This window comes from Bufo bufo, chromosome 5 (assembly GCF_905171765.1).
Source record: "Bufo bufo chromosome 5, aBufBuf1.1, whole genome shotgun sequence".
In the NCBI taxonomy this organism is placed as follows: Eukaryota; Metazoa; Chordata; class Amphibia; order Anura; family Bufonidae; genus Bufo; species Bufo bufo.
Genome location: NC_053393.1, coordinates 421,316,870 through 421,332,400, shown reverse-complemented (window position 1 = coordinate 421,332,400; position 15,531 = coordinate 421,316,870).

Below are 15,531 nucleotides of genomic sequence, written 5' to 3'. Positions count from 1 at the left end.
GGAGGAGGAAGCAACAGGAGGCAAACTGAAGTGCCCTGCAAATCTCGGTGGTGCAAGGACATGCGCCAAACTGCTATCCGCCTCAGGCCCAGCCGCCACTGCATTTACCCAGTGTGCTGTTATGGAGATATAACGGCCCTGACCATGCTTACTGGTCCACGTATCCGTAGCGAGGTAGACCTTGCCACAGATGGCGTTGCGCATTGCACACCTGATTTTGTCCCCCACTTGGTTGTGCAGGGAAGGGATGGATCGCCTGGAAAAGTAGTAGCGACTGGGCACGACGTACTGTGAGACAGCCACCGACATAAGGCCTTTAAAACTATCCGTCTCCACCAGACGGAATGACAGCATTTCAAAGGCCAGTAATTTAGAAATGCTGGCATTCAGGGCTAGGGATTTTGGGTGGGTAGGGGGGTACTTCCTCTTCCTCTCCAGCGTTTGGGAGATGGAGAGCTGAACGCTTCCGTGGGACATTGTGGAGATGCTTGGTGACCCAGGTGTTGGTGTTGCTGGCAGATCCTCTGTTTGCGGGGTGGCAGGTGGCACTGTCACTCCAGAGGTGGATGAAGAGGCCGAGACTGCAGCAGAAGAGGAAGCAGGAGGAGCCAGAGACCTTTCTTGGTTTTTGAGGTGTCTACTCCACTGCAGCTCGTGCTTTGCACTTAAATGCCTGGTCATGCAGGTTGTGCTCAGGTTGAGAACGTTTATGCCTCGCTTCAGGCTCTGATTGCACAGCGTGCAATCCACTCGTGTCTTGTCGTCAGCACATTGTCTGAAGAACTGCCACGCCAGGGAGCTCCTTGGAGCTGGCATTGTTGTGCTTGGTCCCTTGCTGAGGTGTGCAGTAGCAGGCGTACTGTCTAGAGGACGGCCGCTCCGCTTTTGCACCCTGCTCCCTCTTTTGCTGTGCTGGTGGCTCTGTGCGACCACCGCCTCTTCCTCCGAACTACATAGGTCACTCGCATAACCTTCATTTCATGTGGGGTCGAGGACCTCATCGTCCTCCACATTATCTTCCACCCAGTCTTCACCCCTGCCTTCCTTGTCGGTCTGCACACTTTCGAAAGCCCCAGCAGTTGGCTCCTGTGTTTCGTCATCATCCAAGACGTGCTGCGATGGTCCTCCCATGTACTCATCTTGAAAGATAAGTGGTTGGGCATCGGTGCACTCAATCTCTTCCACTTCTGGTGCAGGAATAGGTGGATGGCCCTGGGAAACCCTGCTACCAGAGTAATCAAAAAGCAGAAGAGACTGCTGCATGACTTGGGGTTCAGACTGCTTGGCTGATTTGCAAGGGGGTGAGGTGAAAGACTGATGGACATCGGCTGCAGGTGCCAACTGTGCTCTTTCAGCAGGAGACTGGGTGGGAGACAAGGTGAAGTAACTGGATCCACTGTCAGCAACCCAATCTACTATCGCCTGTACTTGTTCAGGCCTCACCATTCGTAGAGTAGCATTAGGCCCGACCAAATACGGCTGCAGGTTTTGTCGCCTACTCGCACCTGAGGATGGGGTTTCACTTGTGCTTGTAGCTGGCACAGATCGACCACATCCTCTTCCTGCAACAGGAGCTCCACCAGCAGCACCACGACCTGGGCCACGTCCCTTATTTGACGCTCTCCTCATATTTCTCGAATTTAGTATCTTGCCCTAAATGGGTGTTTAATTAATAGTAGTTTCGAATGACAGTATGTAAAGGGTGTATCTCACACGGCCTGAACCAGACTAGGCCTCAATTAAAGATTTTTTTGCCCAAAATGGCTGTATTTCAAATACCTGAATTAAACCCCTGTATTTAAAGGGTGTATCTCACATGACCTGAACCAGACTAGGCCTCAATTAAAGATTTGTGCGCTAAATGGCGGTATTTCAAATATCTGAATATAACCCAAACGTATAAAGTGTGTATTTCACAATGACATATGCAGCAAAGGCCCTGATCCACACTAGGACGCTATCAAAGAATTGTGCCCAAATAACTGAATAGAAAGACAGTATGTAAAGGTGGTATCTCACAATGACATCTGCAGCAAAGGCTGCCAACTACATTTTTTTTGCCCAAACGGGTGTTTGTTTATTAACTGAATATGGCAGCAGTATATAACCCCGGAATTTCAAACGTCAAGATGCTGCAAGGCCTGAAATATTGTGTATTTTGCCCCAAAAAGGGTGTTTTATTAATAGAAGAATATAAGCCCTGTATATACAGGGTGTATCTCACATAGCCTGACCCACACTAGACCTCAATTAAAGATTTGTGCACCAAATGGCGGTATTTCAAATATCTGAATATAACCCCTGTATATACAGGGTGTATCTCACACGCCCTGATCCACACTAGGCCGCAATTACATTTGTTGGCCTAAAATGGCTGTATTTCAAATACCTGAATAGAACCCCTGTATTTAAAGGGTGTATCTCACACGCCCTGATCCACACTAGGACGCTATCAAAGAATTGTGCCCAAATAACTGAATAGAAAGACAGTATATAAAGCCGGTATCTCCCAATGACATCTGCAGCAAAGGCTGCCAACTAATTTTTTTTTGCCCAAACGGGTGTTTGTTTAATAACTTAATTTGATAGCAGTATATAACCCTGGAATTTCACACGTGCTGATGCTGCAAGGCCAGAAAAATAGTGGAATCTGGCAAAAAATTTGTTTTTAAAACTCAAGAAAATGATGAGTGTATTTCTAGCTTAAATTGTACACTGACTAACGCAGATGTTGTATATTGCCAAAAAAGTGTTTTTTTAGTAACAGAATATGAAAGCTGTATATATTAAACTTGAATTTAACACTTGCAGATCTGGAAAATAGTGGTTTTGGGCAAAAAAGTGTGTTTTTAAAAACCCAGAAAATGATGGCTGCATTTCTAGCTTAAATTGCACACTGGCTACTCCAGATGTTGTATATTGCCAAAAAAGTGTTTTTTTGGTAACAGAATATGAAAGCTGTATATATTAAACTTGAATTTAACACTTTCAGATCTGGAAAATTGTGTTTTTTGGCAAAAATCTGTGTGTTTTTAAAAACCCAGAAAATGATTGCTGTATTTCTAGCTTAAATTGCACACTGACTAAGCCTGCAAATGCACCAGATGTTGTAAATTGCAAAAAAAAAGGTGATTTTCAATGTCCTAAAAGCTCAGAAGCAGTGCTAGTGCACTGAGCTTGCATAAAATGGCCGCCGCCGCCGCCGCCCACCTAACTGACTTATAAAAGTTTTTTTTTTCAGTTACTGGGCTTAGGGCAGGATAAAAAAACTGTGCCCTGCACCCACAAAACACAATGTAGGTAGATCGCTGAGTTAGATTCAGGTTTTGAGCAAAGATTTAGTCCTATTCTCTCCCTGAATTCACCAGCAGCATCCTCTTCCTGCACGAAGCACAGCAGAGTGACGTGCAGCGCTACGACTCCAGCTTATATAGAGGCTGGGTCACATGCTACACTGGCCAATCACAGCCATGCCATTAGTAGGCATCGCTGTGATGGCTTCTAAGGTCAGACAGTTAAACTCTTGTTGATTGGCTGCTCTGCAGCCTTTCAAAATGCGCCAAGAAAGTGCCGAACACCGAACCCAAACTTTTACTGAAATGTTCGGGTTCGGGTCCGGGGTCCAAAAATCCTAAAGTTCGGTACGAACCCAAACTTTACAGTTCGGGTTCGCTCAACTCTATTCATCAATGCTAAAGCTGAAAGGACTTTGGCTAGATATTGAGGATCAATTTTATTAGAAATGTTTTATCTAATGCTGTGCTGTGCTCTCTAAGAAGTTCACTGTGGGCATCTACTGACAGCTCATTGTATTGTAAGTAAATCATTGAGGTGAAAGTGCTGTGTCACCCTCATGCAGATGAGAACAGTCTTTATTCTTACAAACAATGTAAGGAGTAAGCAAGTAGGGGTAAGGGATGTTCGCAAAACTGTACAGCACTCTATGGATCTGAGGCTAGACCTGAGTGACATAATGCTGAAAGCTGCTGCAGTTTTGGATATTTAAGTTTAAATACTCTGGTTGTGGACAAGATGTTTGATCTGCGCTACAGTTCTGTCTGAAATGTTCGCTTACAGGTAGGGTTGCCACTTTTTCTTCAAGCCAAACCCGAACAGAAGGGAGGGAGGGCCCCCTTCCAGGCCCCACCCATTACCCGCCTCCAGCCACACCCATGTCCCGCCTCCACCCCTGGTCTAGGTCGCACCACGATCGTTACGCCCCTGATCCCGTCACTACAGAAATACAGCGCCCCATACCTCTTACATCCAGTGACGTCTCATTTGATGTAGATGTTCTCTTTCCTCATCTTCTCCTTTCAGACCTTCAGACCAGACTACCATTTTGTCACCATTCTTCGTCTCTGCAGTTTGACAACAACAAAAAAAAAATCTTAGTTTACTACTTTTCCATCATCCTCCCATCTTCTGGACAAATCATCCTAACACCCCCAATACTGTGCCGCTGTGCTCCCCAATACTATACTGCAGAAAAAATGTGGGGAATTGGGTCAGCACAACCTGTATGTGGTGCACATCACTATGGCGAAATACATATACAAACGAAAAATACAAATGTGATAGCACTCTACATCCAGCAATTTGCCTCCATGCTGGATGAGGCATTGGTGTACATTTTGGCCAAAGTGTAGTAAGCCACTCACCACGTCAAGGTCGCCTCTATTTGAGTGGTCCCTAACTCTAGTTCCTACCTGTTCATGGGCCATGACAGCCACACAAAATCCAGGGAATGCAGGTCAGCGTGCACGCCAAGCACACTCTGCTTTTAACCCCGTCCGGTGCCATTACAGCTTTCATCGGATCCAGGGATGCAAGTACCAACATGCACGCTGAGCCCACCATATACTTCTCCTGGAGCCAAATGGCTACTGGTAGGTTCTATATAAGCAGACTCAGTTTTATACTGACTTTAAAACCAGCCTCCAGGACAGATTGACTGGTCAGGTGTTGTCACGGATGGTGTACAGGAAACAAGACAATGCAATACAATAAATGACTCACTGGATCCACAACTAAGGAACAAAAGGGAGACCCCTACATGAGACCTGCCACTCTCCCTAATTGCTCAGCCTATGCGAACACCCCAAAGGTGGATGGGCGCATATCCACGTACCTCGGCTATCTAATACCTGAAGACCCTACAATAGTGAGGGGACACGACCACCGGCTCCCTACACAAGACACGGAGGGAGTCAGGGTCACCTGAAAATCCAGCAGACAGAAAATCACAAATAAAGGAACAGCACTTATCTTGCAGAGGACTGAGGAATAGAAACAGCATGCACACACACTCCAGGAAGTTGTATAAGCGCACACTACTGCATATTGGGGAGGAACTTAAAGGGAAGCAATCAGTCCAACTGCATGACAGCTGAGATAGACTAACGAGATGAGGAACTTAAACAAAACAAAGAAACTCAAGGAGGAGGATCTGGAAAGCTCCTGTCAGAGCTTCTCCGCTGTCTGGTTGTGACAGTACCCCTCCCTCTACGAGTGGACTCCGGACACTCAGGGCCCACCTTCTCAGGATGGGACCTATGGAAAGCCCTGATAAGACGAGTGGCCTTAATGTCCGTCACTGGGACCCACATCCTCTCCTCAGGACCATAACCATCCCAATGAACGAGGTACTGGAGGGAACCGCGGACAAGACGAGAATCCACAATCCTAGAGACCTGAAATTCAAGATTTCCATCAACCATAATCGGAGGAGGAGGCAAAGGTGAGGGTACAATAGGTTGAACATAAGGTTTCAATAAGGACTTATGAAAAACATTATGGATCTTCCAAGTCTCAGGAAGATCAAGACGGTAGGCAACAGGATTGATGACAGACAGGATCTTGTAAGGCCCAATAAACCTAGGACCCAACTTCCAGGAGGGAACCTTCAATTTGATATTCTTGGTAGACAACCACACCAGATCACCAACATTCAGGTCCGGACCAGGCACACGTCTCTTATCTGCCACACGCTTATATCTCTCACTCATGCTCTTTAGATTATCCTGAATCTTTTGCCAAATAGATGACAAAAACGAGGAGAATCTGTCCTCATCAGGTAAACCAGAAGAGCCCTCTCCCGAGAAAGTCCCAAACTGCGGATGAAACCCATATGCACCAAAAAATGGTGACTTATCAGAGGACTCCTGACGACAGTTATTTAAAGCGAACTCAGCAAGGGACAAAAAAGAACACAAATCCTCCTGATTCTCCGCCACAAAACAGCGCAGATATGTCTCCAGATTCTGATTGACGCGCTCTGTCTGGCCATTCGACTGCGGGTAGAAAGCAGAAGAGAATGACAACCGAACCCCCAAGCGAGAACAGAAAGTCTTCCAGAATCTGGAAACAAACTGCGTGCCCCTATCAGAGACTATGTCTGAAGGAATACCATGCAATTTGACAATGTGGTCAATAAATGCCTGCGCCAGCGTCTTAGCATTGGGCAAACCAGGAAAAGGGATGAAATGCACCATTTTGCTAAAACGGTCCACCACCACCAGAATCACAGTCTTCCCCGAGGAACGAGGCAAGTCCGTTATGAAGTCCATGGACAGATGTGTCCAAGGACGGGAAGGAAAGGGTAAGGGAAGGAGAGGACCTGATGGCCGTGAATGAGGGACTTTGGCACGAGCGCAAGTCTCGCAAGCTGCCACAAAACCCTCAACCGACTTACGAAGCGCAGGCCACCAGAATCTCCGAGCGATGAGATCCAGTGTGGCTCTTGCCCCCGGGTGCCCAGCAAGGACCGTGTCGTGGTGTTCCTTAAAAATCTTGTGTCTCAAAGCGAGAGGCACAAACAACCTCCCAGGAGGACAAAGATCAGGAGCCCCTGACTGGGCTGCCTGCACCTCTGCCTCCAATTCAGGAAAAAGAGCAGAGACCACCACACCTTCAGCCAAAATGGGACCCGGGTCTTCAAAATTCCCACCTCCCGGAAAACAACGTGACAGGGCATCTGCCTTCACATTCTTAACCCCAGGGCGGAACGTGACAACAAAATTAAACCTTGAAAAGAACAAAGACCATCTGGCCTGTCTCGGGTTCAGACGCTTGGCTGACTCCAAGTAGGCCAGATTTTTATGGTCAGTAAACACGGTAATAGGGTGTCTGGCTCCCTCTAGCCAATGGCGCCATTCCTCAAAAGCCAACTTGATGGCCAACAATTCCCTATCTCCCACATCATAATTTCTCTCTGCGGAGGAGAGTTTCTTCGAGAAAAAGGCACATGGTTGCCATTTGGCAGGAGAGGAACCCTGAGACAAGACCGCACCCACCCCTACCTCAGAAGCATCAACCTCAACTATGAAGGGTAACGAAATATCAGGTTGTACCAGGATGGGAGCGGAAGCAAAACTCTCCTTGATATTAGAAAAGGCCTTACGCGCCTCTACTGACCAGGAAGAAAAATCTACCCCCTTTCTGGTCATATCAGTGAGTGGTTTAACAACAGAGGAATAATTCAAAATAAATTTCCTGTAATAATTGGCAAAGCCCAAAAAACGCATCAGCGCCTTCTGATTCTCAGGAAGCTCCCACTCAAGCACAGCGCGGACCTTCTCGGGGTCCATGCGAAAACCAGAAGCGGAGAGAAGAAACCCCAGAAATTGAATTTCTGGAACCGCAAACATACATTTTTCCAGTTTCGCGTATAATTTATTCTCCCACAAGATGAGCAAGACCTGACGTAAGTGTTCCTTATGAGTCTTGAAATCAGGAGAAAAAATCAAAACGTCATCCAAATACACTAATACAAATTTCCCCATTAAATGATAAAAAATGCTGTTAACGAAATGCTGAAAAACGACTGGGGCATTCATCAAACCAAAAGGCATAACCAAATTCTCAAAATGGCCCTCAGGGGTATTGAAAGCCGTCTTCCATTCGTCTCCTTCTCTGACCCTGACCAGGTTGTATGCCCCTCTTAGGTCTAATTTGGAAAAGACTTTAGCCCCAACAACCTGGTTAAACAGGTCCGGGATCAGAGGAAGCGGATAAGGGTCACGAATAGTGATACTGTTCAGCTCCCTGAAATCCAGACAAGGTCTTAAAGAACCATCTTTTTTCTTAACAAAGAAAAAAACAGCGGCAACAGGTGACTTTGAGGGTCGTATGTGTCCTTTTCTCAGACTCTCAGAGATATAAGCACGCATAGCGACCCTCTCAGGTTGGGAAAGATTGTATAAACGAGATTTAGGCAGTTTGGCGCCTGGGATGAGATTAATAGGGCAATCGTACTCCCTGTGCGGGGGCAAATCCTGAACTCCACTCTCAGAGAAGACATCCGAAAATTCAGAGAGGAAAGGTGTTACAGTCTTAGTAGAAACCTCAGAAACAGATGTCATGAGGCAATTCTCTCTGCAAAAGTCACTCCAACCATTTATTTGCCTCGCTTGCCAATCAATGGTGGGGTTATGTTTAGTGAGCCAGGGTAGCCCCAACACTAGAGGAGTAGGCAAACCGCTAAGGACGAAACATGACACATCCTCAACATGAGCATCACTCACAATTAAACGAATATTGTGAACTATGCCCTTTAATGATTTTTGAGAAAGTGGAGCTGAATCAATAGCAAAAACAGGAATATCCTTTCCCAAAGTGCATACCTGGAAACCATGAGTTATTGCAAATTGATTATCAATGAGATTGACAGCTGCTTCACTATCCACAAAAATCTCACAAAAAATGCTCTTGCTCTCTAGCGCCACCCTAGCAGGCAGGACAAAACGGGAACTACAAGCAAACGGAAAACCTTCAATTTCCGCCTCAACCCTGCCAATAGTAACAGACGGAACATTTTTAAAAGATTTTTTCCTTTTTGTTTCTTTATTACTCCCAGAAGACTGCCTAAATCTCCTAGAGGGACAAACATTTGCCAAATGATTTATACCTCCACAACAAAAACAAACCCTCCCATGCGGGCTGAATCTTCTATTGTCAGAGGCAATCAACCCCAGCTGCATGGGCTCCTGCTCAGAAGGGGCTGACAGCGACTGAGACCCCTGCGCACAGAATGAGACCGCTGCACTGTCCCGGGACTGAGTATGACAGGAAGGAGAGATCTCTCGTCTCTCTCTAAGACGCCTGTCAATACGAACGGCCTGAGACATAGCAGAATCCAAGGAGGTAGGTCTCTCATGAAAGGCAAATGCATCTTTCAATCCCTCTGAAAGACCATGGCAAAATTGACTTCGGAGTGCAGCATCATTCCAACCAGTATCATCTGCCCATCTCCGAAATTCTGAGCAGTATATCTCTGCGGATTGTTTACCCTGGCATAACAGACGTAGTCTAGACTCAGCCAGAGCAATACGATCCGGATCATCATATATCTGACCCAGGGCTAAAAAGAATTCATCCACTGAACGGAGGGGCCGTGCCCCCTCCGGCAGCGAAAAGGCCCAGGATTGAGCGTTACCCCTGAGCAGCGATATAATGATCCCCACCCTCCGTTCTTCATCACCAGAGGAATGGGGAAGAAGGCGAAAATGGAGTTTGCAAGCCTCTCTAAAACGCACAAAATACTCACTACCCCCGGAGAACGTATCCGGGAGCGAGATCTTAGGCTCAGAACAAACTCCATTAACGCAAGCTGAACCGGTCACTTGAAACTGAGAAAAAGTCTTACGGAGATCAGCTACCTCCAATGAAAGACCCTGGAAGCTCTCAGCCAAAAGTGAAACCGGATCCATGCTTGAGACGGTTTTGGCGGCTTATAATGTCACGGATGGTGTACAGGAAACAAGACAATGCAATACAATAAATGACTCACTGGATCCACAACTAAGGAACAAAAGGGAGACCCCTACATGAGACCTGCCACTCTCCCTAATTGCTCAGCCTATGCGAACACCCCAAAGGTGGATGGGCGCATATCCACGTACCTCGGCTATCTATTACCTGAAGACCCTACAATAGTGAGGGGACACGACCACCGGCTCCCTACACAAGACACGGAGGGAGTCAGGGTCATCTGAAAATCCAGCAGACAGAAAATCACAAATAAAGGAACAGCACTTATCTTGCAGAGGACTGAGGAATAGAAACAGCATGCACACACACTCCAGGAAGTTGTATAAGCCGCACACTACTGCATATTGGGGAGGAACTTAAAGGGAAGCAATCAGTCCAACTGCATGACAGCTGAGATAGACTAACGAGATGAGGAACTTAAACAAAACAAAGAAACTCAAGGAGGAGGATCTGGAAAGCTCCTGTCAGAGCTTCTCCGCTGTCTGGTTGTGACAGGTGTGCAATGACTCCAAGGAGATCGCCAGGCCTCCAATATATACTGCAAAGAAAAAATGTGGGTAATTGGGTCAGCACAACCTGTATGTGGTGCACATCACTATGGCGAAATACATATACAAACGAAAAATACAAATGTGATAGCACTCTACATCCAGCAATTTGCCTCCATGCTGGATGAGGCATTGGTGTACATTTTGGCCAAAGTGTAGTAAGCCACTCACCACGTCAAGGTCGCCTCTATTTGAGTGGTCCCTAACTCTAGTTCCTACCTGTTCATGGGCCATGACAGCCACACAAAATCCAGGGAATGCAGGTCAGCGTGCACACCAAGCACACTCTGCTTTTAACCCCGTCCGGTGCCATTACAGCTTTCATCGGATCCAGGGATGCAAGTACCAACATGCACGCTGAGCCCACCATATACTTCTCCTGGAGCCAAATGGCTACTGGTAGGTTCTATATAAGCAGACTCAGTTTTATACTGACTTTAAAACCAGCCTCCAGGACAGATTGACTGGTCAGGTGTGCAATGACTCCAAGGAGAGCGTCACGCCTCCAATATATACTGCAAAGAAAAAATGTGGGGAATTGGGTCAGCACAACCTGTATGTGGTGCACATCACTATGGCGAAATACATATACAAACGAAAAATACAAATGTACAACTATACTGCAGAAACAGATAAACCCCCTGATAATACTAGTACCACACAGAGCCCCCCATATAAAATACCCCTTCTTTGTGGCCTCAGTAGAAGCCCCCAAATAATGTGCCAGTAATAAGTGCCCCCCATAGATGCCCCCCCATGTGTCAGTAAGAAGTGCCTCTTTTCTCCCCCCCAATATGTGCTAGTATAAGGTGCCTCTTCCCCCCCTTCCCTTATATGTGCCAGTATCAAATGCCTCATTTCTCTCCCCCCCAATAAGTGCCAGTATAAAGTGCCTCTTCCCCTTCCCCTTCCCTTATATGTGCCAGTATCAAGTGCCTCATTTCTCCCCCCCAATATGTGCCAGTATAAGGTGCCTCTTTCCCTCCCTTCTTTCCCATATGTGGCAGTTTCAAGTGCCTCATTCTCCCCCCCATTATGTGCCAGTATGAGGTGCCTCTTTCCCCCCTTCCTCCATATGTGGCAGTTTCAAGTGCCTCATCCCCCCCCAATATGTGCCAGTATAAGGTGCCTCTTTCCACCCCTTCCCCTATATGTACCAATTTCAAGTGCCTCTTTTCTCCCCCCCAAATATGTGCCAGTATAAGGTGCCTCTCCCCCCCTTCCCCCATATGTGCCAGTTTCAAGTGCCTCATTTCTCCTCCTCCCCAATATGTGCCAGTAAAGGGTGCCTCTTTCCACCCCTTCCCCCATATGTGCCAATTTCAGGTGCCTCTCATCTAAAAAAAAAAAAAAAACTTACCTCCAACGATGCGATGCAGGCCTCTTCCTGGCCTGTGTACCGTGCTGTACGGCTCAGGCGGCGTGATGTCGTCTATCAGAGGAACAGGGGAGGGAGACGCCTCTCCCTCCCCTGCCACAGCACAGCCATCTGTATCGCTGTCCTGAGGACGGCAATACAGATGATTATGGAGATGAGCCCTTCCACAATGGAAGCGCTCATCTCCTTGTGCCCAGCCTCCGCCGCCATCATTCACAGCAGATCCTGTGCCCGGGTCTGAGAAAGGCTTGTACCTGGGCACAGGATTGCAAACCCGGACTGTCCGGGTCATTCCCGTACGGGTGGCAACCCTACTTACAGGGGACATATTGCGCTGAATATTTTTTTTTCCTTAGGAGGTGCTGGGGATCAGTTGAGCATACTGGAACAGTATGGAAAATACTAAGCATCAGGCTGTAAGCAGCTGACTCCAGGTTTTCTTTTTGAAAAAGTAACCCCAGTGTACTGCTTACCTCCAAAAGCAAGGACAAGAAGCCACCATCCAAGTGCTGGTCTTTTTAACAAGTGTGCCTTCTGTGAAAGACTTTGAACTGTCAAGTGTTGTGGCTCACTGTAGTATTTTTGTAACCATTATGATTGTTGGAGTAAAATTCAATGTGAGTTTGGTTATTTCTGTCTGCTGCCTGCTTATTAACAGCACCTATCCTAAACTTTAACCAGGGCCTCCATGTCTGCAGTACTGGCCACGAGTGGACCCCTCACAATTTTTACTTTGTAGTGCACTATAACCTACTGGAGCACTGAGTATCTGGTATTATTATTGTTTTGGGGCACTATTAGCAACATTATTTTCAGAAGTGCTATCTATATCGCTATTAGAAATGAGTGAATTTTTTAAAAATTCGATTCGCCGGTTCGCCAAATTCTTCGGGAAATTTTTGGTTTGATCCGAATATATTTGTGACGAATTACGTTAGAAAACTGCTATTTCTTGGCTGCTAAGGGCCTTTATAGTGGTGTAGAATACTGTGAGTCTGCTTTGGTAGTGAAATAATACTGTGAGTCCGTATGACATGCAGATGACAGGTGTGCACACCTCACTTATTTGGGCAGTCACGGGGCCAAAACTGACCAAATAAGTAAAAAAACTGATCAAGTATGAACTCAGCCTTACAGATCGATGTTAGCGCCAAGAAGAAGCGCACTTCTTTTCCATCGTCGCCAGCTGATTCCACATAGATGTCTACAGAACCTGTTCTATTAAACGCGTATATGAGTAGAGCCCCCCGAGACAGAGTGGAGAGGGTGTCAGCAGTAATTTTTTGTTGACGTCACTGATTAATTTGCCCTTCTTCTGATCCGTCAGAACAATAACCCACAAAAAATGGATCCTGTCTGTAGAGCATATGCCTTCACTCGGTTAGCATTTGCTCAATAATCCATCAGTATTGCTAATGCCCAAAAAAACAGGAGTGTATCTAAAACAGAGATGACACATAAATGGAATATTTGCATGTTTTCTGTCTTTTGTACCCACTCCTGCTTTTGGCTACCAAATCATAAGCTAATTCTGATGGGACCATACAGGTCTTACAGCTGCTACGCAGACAGGATCAGAAGAAATGTCAAATAAATGATGATGTCAGCCTGGCCGAAAGGCAAAATAGTGGCCCAGTCATGAAGTGGGGAGGGTGGGAACAGCATGAGAAGTCCACAGAATGGAGCTATGACATAGTGGTGAGGTGGAAGCAGCACTAGGAGACCATAGAGTGGCCCAATGACAGAGTCTGGATTTGGCGGCAGCATCAGGAGGCCACAGAGTGGCACGACGACAAAAGATTGTGGAAGTGGCAGCAGCATGAGGAGGCCACAGAATAGCACGACAACGAGAAATTGTGGAGGTGGCAGCAGTTAGTGATGGACGAACATCGGCCGGGACGGTTTGCGAACGCGATCGCGCGAACGCAATCAAATGTTCGCGAGCCGCAAGTTCGCGGCGGGCCCCATTCACTTTAATGGCAGGCAAACCTGGAAAACCTTCAGTTCATATTTGCAACCACCAAATACTTACTAGAAGTGCACAAATAGTCCCAAAACATGGACAGTGACATACTAGAGTGGGATCAATGACAAAAATTCTCAAAAATGTGCCCTGCTGGAGCCTAGAAAAATGTTATTTTAGGCCATGGGAGTACGGGCCCTAAAAATTAGGCATTCACCTGACATAAAAGAACAATTGATTATGTGGCTCGATGTACATTAAGCGGTCAATGGAGTACAGGCCCCAAACATTATGCATATGTACAGAAAAGATCAAGTGATTATGTGGCTGGAGGTATATTAGACGGTCATTGGATAATGATTTTACTGTAGTCCAGTCCAAATCCATGTCAAATACATATGTTTAAAAGAACTAAAACTATAAAATTGGTTTAAAATAATGGCTAATGAAATCCCCCCTCTTGAATAAACCCCAAATGATAATAGGTGAAATTCAATAACACGTGGTCATCACAGGTGTTGAATTCTCCCGAGGCCACAACAATTAGGCATTCACCGTACAGAAAAGATCAAGTGATTATGTGACAGGAAGTATTTTAGACGGTCATTGAATAACAATTTTACTGCAGGCCAGTGGAGTACAGGCCCCAAACATTAGGCATTCACCGGACAGAAAAGATCAAGTTATTATGTGGCTGGAGTTATATTAGACAGTCATTGGATAATGATTTTACTGTAGTCCAGTCCAAATCCATGTCAAATACATATGTTTAAAAGAACTAAAACTATAAAATTGGTTTAAAAACATGGCTAATAAAATCCCCCCTCTTGAATAAACCCCAAATGATAATAGGTGAAATTCAATAACACGTGGTCATCACAGGTGTTGAATTCTCCCGAGGCCACAACAATTAGGCATTCACCGTACAGAAAAGATCAAGTGATTATGTGACAGGAAGTATTTTAGACAGTCATTGGATAACAATTTTACTGCAGGCCAGTGGAGTACAGGCCCCAAACATTAGGCATTCACCGGACAGAAAATGCCTTTTATGCCGCTGCATTTACATAAGACAGAGACCATTCTTTGTTCTGTTGTGGCGGATATGTGTGGACTGGCATGTGAAATTCAATTAAATGTGGTTGTCACAGGTGTTAAATTCCTCTGAGATCCATGCCTCATTCATTTTTAGAAATGTGAGGTAGTCCACACTGTCGTCAGCTGGGCGAGTGCAGTGATCGGTCACGATCCCACTTGCTGCACTGAACGTCCTTTCCGACAGGACACTCGATGAGGGGAAAGCCAAGAGTTCCATGGAAAATTGTGCCAGCTCTGGCTACAGGTCAAGCCTGCAGACCATGTAGTCCAGGGGTTCCTCGCTTCTCAGAGCGTCCACATCGGCCGTTAACCCGATGTAGTCGGACAACTGTTGGTCTAGGCGTTCCCTGAGGCTTGATCCGGAGGGCGGCTGTCGATGGGTTGGTTGCAAGAATGATCTCATATCCAAAGTGACCAACACATCTGTAAACCGCCCTCTTCTTGCAGGCACAGTAGGATTGGTACCCGCACCTGTTTTGCTGTGGGTGGAAATTCCTATGCCAGAGCCCGCAACAGCAGAATTTAGCATCTCTCGCAGCAAGGTCTGGAAATGCTGCATTCTGACAGCCCTCTGTGATGCTGGTAACATGTCCGCCATTTTGTGTTTGTACCGGGGTTCTAAGTACATTGCCACCCAGTGCTGGTTCTTGCCCTTTATGCATTTCATACGGAGGTCCCTCTTCAAACACTGGAGCATGAAAGCCACCATTTGCACTAAATTGGAAGCAGTGGAGTGCGCTGGCTCCTGTTCATTGCCAAGGAGAATGTCGTCC